This window comes from Olea europaea, chromosome 17 (genome assembly GCF_002742605.1).
Source record: "Olea europaea var. sylvestris chromosome 17, O_europaea_v1, whole genome shotgun sequence".
NCBI lineage: Eukaryota > Viridiplantae > Streptophyta > Magnoliopsida > Lamiales > Oleaceae > Olea > Olea europaea.
The window spans coordinates 15,183,931-15,194,177 of NC_036253.1; positions in this window are offsets into that span (position 1 = coordinate 15,183,931).

Here is a 10,247-nt window from a genome sequence, read left to right on the forward strand (position 1 = left end):
TATAGTTTTAACGTTGATGCAGTTGATATTGATGGTCAAAGCTCATATTTTGTGAATATAGTTTTAATGTTGATGTTGTGAATATAGTTTTAACGTTGATGCAGTTGATATTGATGGTCAAAGCTCATATTTTGTGAATATAGTTTTAACGTTGATGCAGTTGATATTGATGGTCAAAACTCATATTTTGTGAATATAATTTTGATTGTCTATATTACATTTAATTTTTTTTAAACTTTTGTGTAGGGAATTATAGCAGCTTGAAATTTAAAGGTCATTTTCTATGAAATTAGAATTAGTGGATTCTAAAGACTCAGTTGATTTTCTTACAATTAGCTATGACTGATCATTTAAATATTGATGCATCAAAATCCAAAGACTATTTTCGAGGTCACTATTCTTTTTCCCTCATTTTAGCGTTGTTGCGTTGGTTGTTAGCGTGGTTGTAAGAAATTATTGTATTGTACATGATTAATTTTCCTTAGAATATAGGACATTGTTTAGGAGAGTGGGCTTCTTGGTGATGATTCCAAGAATATAGAGGAAATGATAGTTCAACAACTAAGATCGAAATTGAGGTAAATATTATGTTTTTTTTTTTTGGCTAAAATGTACTTAATTTATTTTTTTAGTATCATATGGTTGTTTGCTTGTTCAAGAGGGGCATGAATTTCCAATTTTCTGCAATATGAATTCACCTTTTTTTCCTTTTGAATTTTAGGGATGTAATCTTGAGATTTTTACCCAAATTCCTATGGAATTTTCATGAGCTAAGAGGAAGAATAAAGGTAATCCCGTCTCCTTCCAGTATTATTATGGCTTATTTGTCGTTTTATCAACGCATTCATTATTTTATTTTTTACGCTGTATATTCTTTTGGATCATTTTTAAAATAAGTGGACTCATTTTCCCCTTTGAATACGAGGAGCTCCTCTACATCGCAACAATTTAGCCTCACGAGGTGGTGGTTGAAGAAATGAACTAGCTAATGGAGCAGCGGAAGAGGCTTTCAATTCGTAACTTGAGCAAATTCGAGAAAAATTTATCTACTGCTGTAGAATTGTTCGCAGAGGTCTTAATGAATTTTTATTTATATTGTTATAGAAGTTCTAAAATTAAATATGCAAAAATCAGTTCCTTTTAACTGTCAAATGTCCCTGTCTAGATCATCGTTTAATCTAGATAGTTGCTAAATAGATAGGAACTCAGTTTCTGTTCCTTCTATCATTTCATTTCAATTGGATGAGAATTGATGACTCAATAAGTTGTCAGATTCTTTAGTTTAGGCTAAACTGAGGGAGGTGCCTTCATTGGAGGGATATGTTTTTTTGAAGAAGTTTAGGGATGCATTAGAATGTTTGAAAGAGGACGTAACAAAGAAGATGTGGAAAAATGATATTTCTATGGTTAGTATGTTGTTACAAATCGAAGTTTTTAAAGTGATTTTGTTTAAATTCCTTAGTGCCCGCTGTTCATTATATGGGTAATTTGAAAATCCTTTTTCTACATTGAATATGTTTTACATGTACCTATTGTCAATATTAACTGAGAAAACTCAATAATATATTAATTTGAACTTATTTTTCATTCTTTCGAACACAGTGCAAATTGAAAATTAACTAAGCACTTTCTTCAACCTTGTTAAATATCCCTTGGCTCTTTGCAACCTTTTCAAAGCAAAGATACATTACAATTTTACTTATTTAAGTTTTGATTGTATTACTTAGTATTATTTTTCACTTTGGGTTGGGGCGGCATACTTGTAAGTGTTTCATTTTCTTCATTTCAACATTTCTATCTTCTGATGGCCATATAGTTCTTTTGCTATACACTAACTGCAGATAGTCAGTCGTGTTTATATTATATATAATTTGATGAACGCCTGAGATTCTTAAAAGCTACCTTTAATGACATTAACTAGAAGATATCTCAGCGATACATGGTCCCATTTAGTGAATTTTGCTTTATAGGTTTTCACAATTCTATATCCAATCAAATTTTCATACAAAAAGCATTTTTCCTATCACATTGGTAACATAGTTTCCAATTAATACTTACTACCTCCTTATAAAATCACCACCAGTCTGGGTATTGAAAAGGGGTTAAATTTATAATTTAATAGCATGTTGCTCACTTTTTTTTTTCTCCATTTTATGTATTGTGAGATAGTTTGAAGAGAGAGAGTCAGAGTAAAATTTGAAGAAAAAGATCCAGAGTCAAATTTGAAGAGAGTGTTTTCTTGCATTTCATCCAGTAAAGTGTAAGTTAGAAGTTCTTGTGTGGGCCAAATGAGGCAGCAAATGCAATTACTTCTGGTCTTTTCTTTGCGCTCGTTTAACGCAAACTTTTTCAGGTGATTGTTAAGTGGGGAAATCCTCACTTTTAATTGAATTTATCCCTCCCAAGTTTGCTAAATATAATCTAGGATGGAAACATGCTAAATCTTGTAAAAAAAATTGCTTCATTTTGAAAACTTCTGTTAATGATCTTGATCTTGTACCAACTTTTGACATGGAAATAAGGTCTTGAGAAGGATAGTGGATTTCTTTTTAGATGATCGTAATAATATATATTTCTTCTTGAATATCTCCATTTTCAAATGTTCTGAAAATTTAAATATTGGTTGATGCAGCTAGGATGGAAGTTTCCACAATCACCAACTGAAGATATGAACTATTCGAAAACAAAATCCATACTAAGCGTCTTTGGCTTGTAGAACTATGAGAAGAATTTTAAGAAAGAATTGTTGACTGACAACACTTTGCCATTGTTGAATGATAGGTAATCATCAAATCATTGCTTATATTTAGTTAAGAATACATTCATGACCAAAAAGTTCAATAAAATTAATAGTAGATGTTCATATGAAGAATCAAAAAATATACAAAGAAAATAGATAACAAGTAAATTCATTTGAACTAATTCATGAATAGATTTCATATTTTTGAATGAATTTCTCCAAATTTTACGTGCATTTATTTTCAGCATTAAGCAACCAACGTGCAACGCACATTATCCACACTAGTAACTAAAAAAAGTACGAAACTATCAAGAAATTTTGAATGACTATAGGCTCGTATCTATATTAAGCCCTTGTTTGAACCCCAATTTATCAAAAATTCATTTTTTCAACCACATATTCTAAAAAAATAAATAATTTTACATATATATTGAAAACTGTATCTTGATTAAAGGAGCGGATATCGACTCATGACTGGGTAATTTTGGTTTTTGTAGGTCATTAACCCCAAAAGGTAAGATAACAAGGCAAAAGGAAGTGAAAAGGGAGCAAAAGCGTACAAAATTGTGAAGTTGGGGACCAAAATGCAAAAAGTGCCGAAAGTTTAAGGAACTGGGGTAGTAATTTTGGAGGCCAAAAGTGATATGGAAATCAAAATTTGAGGATCAGATTGTACATTATCAATGTTGAGGGGCATTGTGTGCAATTAAATGGAGGACTAAGTTGGAAAAAGAAATAAAGGAAGCCCGCGCTCGCACACAGGCTTACTATGGCGCTCGCGCGGGAGGCTCTTTGTGATCTCCCGAGGCCAAAAGCCTCTAATGGCGCGCGCGAGTCGCCTTCCGATTGGGTGAATTTTATCTATTTCGCGTAAATTTCGGGAGTTCTTTCACAATTTTTTCTTAGACGATTTTTGGCCATTTAAATACCATTTTGTTAGTCAATTCTAGGGTTTCTTTGGCTGGGTTTTCTTCCTCTTTCATTTTTCTTTTACTTTTCTTTCATTTTCTTTCATTTTCTTCTTCTTTTTCTCTCCTCTTTCTTTCCATTTTTCTTGACATTTTGGAAGTGAAATTAAGAGCACAAGGAGAATTTATCTAAGGTTTTGGATAAATGTTTGAGAAAGTCATAGCCAAGTTTCAAAAGGGTTATATCTATAACTTCATATTTTCTCAATTATTTTGCCATATTTGTAATGGATTGCGTAAAACATTCTCCTTTTATCAATTATATAAAATGGGCTAGTTTATTGTGTTGGGATTTATGGTATTAATTTAACCCAACTTTTAATTAATTTTGATATTTGCTCTTTAATGTTAAGTTATTTATTTTTATGTGTTTTTACTGTTGTATTTATTGTATTTTCATTTATGTGGCCAATGAATGATTATGTTTAGTGATTTGGACATCGTCCGAGAGAATATTGTGCATTTTAGACCAAATAGTAGAAAATCCTAGGTTTGTGTAGAGGATAAAGATATATTTCTAGCCCTGGGTGACCCAATGAGTTATTTTCACGAATATTTAATGTAATTGTTTGGTTTTAATCGACATAGAGATATAGTAGGTTAAATCAATCAATATGGTTAATTTCGCTTGAGAGAGAGAATTAATTAAAATTGAAAAATCAGATCTAACATTGTAAATGAGTAATTTGTACAATGTGAGTAATTTGTTATTTGGCATGTGGAGAAATTAATTGAGCTACGATTAAGCGAAATCATGAATTCTAACCACGTTTACTTTCGAAATTCTCAAAATTTTTATATTTTCTTATTTTGTAGGTTTTTAGTTAATTTCCTTATTCCAAAATCATAGTTTTAATTGTGTATGTGTTTATTTTTATTGTTAAAATTAAATTAATTAAAGTTGTGTAATTTAAAGTATACATTTCTCGAGAGATCGACAATCCGTGCACTTGCAGTGTAGGATTTTAGCGAACACTTTGCAGTTTCTAAACTTTACCAGTGGCAGCACTTTCGTGCCCATAGCTGAAGGGTTGTATTGTGTGTGGAACTTTTCAAGTCGTATCACCTCTTGAGATATTATATTTCTAATAAAGTGTAGTCTAACATCAATGTGTTTAGTGTGTTCGAGAAAAAACAAGGTTCTTGCATAAATTTATAGACGATTGGCTATCTGAATACACTACAACATAATCATTCAAGACATATAGTTCATGAAGTAAATCTTTAAGCCATAGGGCATCTTTAATTGCTTCAGTGGTGACAATATATTCTGACTCTGTAGTGGATAGTGCAACAATGTGTTGTAATTGTGATTTCCAACTAATACAAGAATTAGATAAGGTAAACATGTAAAAGGAAGTCGATTTTTTACCATCCCTCTCTCCCACATAATCAGCATCTACAAAGCCCTTCAATTTCTCACATTTCTTATTAGCACTAAACTTTAGACCTACGTCACCCGCACTTTAATACTTCCCAATGTCCAGGACCCGGATGAGACATGTACCTACTGAGAGTACTAACAGCAAAATCTAAATCCGGTCTAGTGTAAACCATCAAATATATTATGGAACTAATCACATTAGATTACGGAATTCTACTTCATGTTTATTGTAAGGATATTCTTTAGATAAAATAAAATAATTAGCAAGAGGCAACGTGACAGGTTTGCAATTACTCATATTAAATTTCTTCAACACCTTAGATATATAAGGAGATTGATGCAAAAACATAACAGAATTTGACCATCTCTTTCTATTTCCATGTCTAGAATTCTCTTAATCTTACCTAGGTCTTTCATATCAAATTCTCCACTTAGCTTTGCTTTTATATTGTTTATCCACTTAAGTAATGAACAAATCAAAAGCATGTCGTCCACATAGAGCAACAAAAACAAATAATTATTATCAGTTTCGTTGTGTTAAAAATACAAACAGTGATCAAATTTATTTCTTTGGAACCCTATAGTGAGTACAAAGGAATTAAACCTCTTGTACCACTGTCTAGATGACTGTTTTAAGCTATACATGGATCTTTTTAGAAAGCACACATAATTAAGTTTTGACTTGTCCATAAAATCTTTTGGTTGATTTATAAAGATTTGTTAGTCAAGCTCACCATGTAAAAATGTAGTTTTTACATCAAGTTATTTAAGTTCTCGGTCAAAATACGCAACCAATACAAGCATGACCCTAATAATAGTGTACTTAACAAGTGGTGAGAAAATTTCAGTATAATCAACGCCCTCCTTCTGTATGTAACCCTTAGCCACTAACTTAACCTTAAACTTTAAGGGTTCCGAGCTACTGGTACCTTCTTTAACCTTAAAAATCCATTTGCAATCGACGATCGATTTATTCTTAGGTCTAGGTACGAGCTCCCAAGTCTGATACTTCTCTAGAGAACTCATCTCTTCTTTCATCGCCTTAAGCCACTCCTTAGATTGATCACTACCTATCGCCTCTTCAAAGGTTTTTGGTTCCCTATCAACTAGTTTTTCGTCACTAGCATGGGTGAAAGCTAACTCAGATTCAAATCTGAATCTCCTAGGTTCTCTCGTTTCTCTCCTCTTTCTATCCCTAATTAAATTGTAATTAGCTAAAGGATTTTCTTCCTTAGGATGCTTTTCTATCACTAGTTCGTTATTATTCTTTATCTCAGGTTCCTGAACCTGAATCTCCAGCTCATTTGGAGTAGTAGGGGCAGATGTGCTAAGTTTTCTTAACTCAACCTTAAACTGATCTCTCTTCACTTAGTTCAGTTTTACTCACAGGTTCGGTTTCCCCTTTAAGACAAGGCATCTCACCCTTGTTAAATGTGACATCTTTACTCACGATGATCTTAACTCCATTTTGGCTTCTATCCTATAACCTATAACCCTTAACACCCTTGGGGTATTCTAGAAAGACGTACTTTCTAGCTCTAGGTTCAAGCTTTCCCTCACTCTGATGAGAAAATGCAGCACAGCAAAAAGTTTTAAGTATAGAGTAATCACTCAATTTACCAAACCACCTCTCATGCGGAGTACCATTTAATGCAGCAGATGGAGTCAAATTAATCAAATAACAAGTAGTCATAACAGTTTTACCCCAAAACGATTTAGGGACACCAGAACTTAACATCATGCAACGTACTTTATCAAGTATGGTCTTATTCATCCTTTCCGCTGCACTGTTTTGTTGGGGAGTGTAAGGAACTGTCTTATGTTTTGTTATGCAGTTTTCTTTACACATACAATCAAATTCAGTGTTGCAAAATTCTGGGCCGTTAAATTTGATCCTTTTGCCAGTTTGATTTTCTATTTGTCTCTTCTAGTTATTAAAGTTAGGAAAAGTCTCAGATTTATCTTTCAATAGATAGACCCACACTTTCCTAGTATAGTCATCGATAATAGATAGGAAATACCTATTCTCATCTGATGTGGGATTACTAGGAGGACCCTATAGATCAGAATCCACATATTCAAGTATGCCTTTAGCTTTATGAACACTAGTGCAGAACGATGTTTTATGATGCTTACCAAGCACACAGTGATCATAGAATGACAAATCACACACAGTCATTACCAAATGCACATTTTTCATTAAGTAGCTTAAGTCCTTAATGCTTACATGTGCAAGCCTATTATGTCATGTGTATGTGTGATCAACTTTGGCAGAAGAGATAGAAGAGTTGAAACCTCTAATCACTTCTCCAGTAGTGATGTAAATGTCATTTTTCTCTGTTCCCTTAATAGAAACTAATGCACCCTTAATTATTTTTAGCATACCATTTCCAATTTTATCAGTGAAATCATCTTTTTCAAGTCTCCGTACTGAAATCAAATTCCTAAACAATTCAGGAATATATCAAACGTCCTTTGTACACGAAGCTTGTGTCAAATTTTATATTTATGTCACTATTGCAGCAATCGTATAGACAAAGTTATCACATAGCACAACATGCCCAGCATTAGATTCATGCAAGTTATCAAACCAATTCTTTTCAGATGTCACATGAAAAAATACACCAGAATCAAGCATGCGCTCATGCATGCAGGAATTAGCAGTTAGATTCAATTCATCAATGTATGCAACGAGACTTGTAATCATATAGATCTCACCGTTATCTATATTGGAAGTAGAGGATAACGCATTGATCTCATCTCTCTCCTTGACCTTTAGCTTACCCATCTCCTTATAACAATCCTTTATAAAATGCCCCGTGTTTCCACAGCCATAGCATTTTCTAGCTTTAGTCCTAGATTTTGATCTAGATCTACCCTTGCCCTTCTTCTTCCATCCATTACTACTCGACTCGCCACCACTTTGGCATCCATCATGACTGTTTTGCCTAAACTAAGTTCTACCCTATATTATATGTAACTCACCACTTCTTTTATCATGTTTTTCAGCCCTAATATCCATTTCTTTACTCCTAAGAGAATCTATGACAATTTCAGGTGTCAACGTATTCCTACCATACTTAATAACATTTTTAACTTTCTTATAAGAGTCGGGAATAGAATTGAGCAAGATTATGGCCTTATAGGTTTTGGACACAGCCTCATCACAATTAACGATATCTTGCACTAGTTTGTTAAACACGTCTAAATTGTCATCGAGATTTTTTGAAGGATCCATTTTAAAACTGAAAAAATTTTCTAGTAGGTAAAGTTTATTCGGTGTAGACTTGAGTAATTACAGGTCTTCCAATTTTTTCCAAAATTCTTTGCTGGTTTTCAGTTTACTCACCATTCTTAAAATAGCGTCAGATTAGTGTAAAATGATTGAGTTATAAGCGAGCTCATCGGTTTCTTCCTTTTGTTTTTTTTTAAATCAGTTGAAAAATTGCTTTCAATAGCTTTTGAAACTTTTTGTTGGACTAAAATACCCTTCATTTTTTGTTGTTAGATTGAAAAATCACCTTTACCGTTAAAATCCCCAAATCAAAATTGTAAGTTGTCATTTTCACAGAATAGCTAAAAAATACGTAAACACAATCAAACCATACAAAGTAGTCCTAGGGTCACAGGCAGTATACTCTGTTCCAGATTCCCAGGATTTCGTAAGACTCGCGGTCTTAGATCATGGGAATGTTCGAACGGGTAAGGTCTCAATAATTCTAATAGAATTATTAAGCAGCGGAAGTAACAATGCAACAAAATATACGTCCAACAAATAACCAGTTTCACAGCAATTATATCACTAAGAACTAAACACTGATTTAACCAAAAACAGGCACTCAATCAATCAGTTAAAAGCAAGTAATCCTAATTTCTAGCACAAGCATTGGTTGCCAAGCAATGCCACCCCAATCCTAATGATCAACCCACAAGATGATTTTCTAGTGCCATAATGTAAAAGTTTTAGTCAATTTACCAGAGCAGACCTATCTGAATCCATAAAGTGGAGAGATGCGAATTTGCTGCTTTAGGGCCACAACTATTTGCCATAAAGATTAAGCAAATATGCCAATTCCAATCAACTACAAATGCAGATTGAGGTCAGTGGAAAAATCGTCCAAATTTTCCTGTGCAACCTAAAACACTAAACCAAACATATCAGTACGTTCAGGAGATTAAAATAAATGAAATGGCAAGAAAAAATCATGATAGAGGTCCTCCACGCGTCGCCGTCGCCTCCGCCACGCGCCGTCTCACAGGGGGTACCTCGAACTGCTGGTTGTGGGTCCGACCTCCGTTGGACGAACGAAGGTTTGATTTGAGAGTGATTGAAGTTTTCAGATTCGGTTAGATTGAAGAAATTGCCTATTTCTTCCAATTTTTGATCTTATTTTTTGCAAGATTATGATAGCCCAAGCTCTGATACGAGATGTTGAAGGTATATTGAGCACCAAAGCTTGTCTAGGCTCAATTTCTTTCAACTTCTAACACTACAACCTGACACCAACGACCTAAGACAATAACCAAGCTTCCACTTCCGGGTGCCAATGAGATAATTCACTTGGGAGACCACAAAGGTGCACTATATCTCATATATTATCACCACTATATGTAGAAATCAAAAGAAGGCAGAATGAGTAGAAGGAATCTCGTAGAAACCGGCCGAATAGAGAGAGGCAGAGGACGTCTCTCACCAAGATAGAAAGAAACCCATTTTATCAAGTAATAATGGCCCAAATATGGTAAGTGTAGCTAGGTTATTAGATGGTTCAATGTAGAGGCCCAATAAGTAAGTAAATGGGCTCGCAAGTAATCTCTTTCAATTATGGTCATCCAAGAAAGTGGATTGGGCCACAAGCAACACTAAATTATATAGGTTGCTTCGAGTGGCCTAATTAACCTTTGGGTCGTATCATCTCGATTGTGGTGCTAAATTTTCGTTCAGTCATTTAGCTAAGCCGACTAAAAAATAAAACCGGGTAACATTATAGCTCGGGGAGGTCATTTGACAACAAATTGCCTAACATTCACCGTTTACAATGTATAGCATGCGGAAATGGGTTTCTCGAGTTGGACAATAGATTTGGAAAACAAATTACAAGACAATAGAGCTCTAATGATCAATCCTTCTCAAGAGGAAGCAAGTCTTGATGAA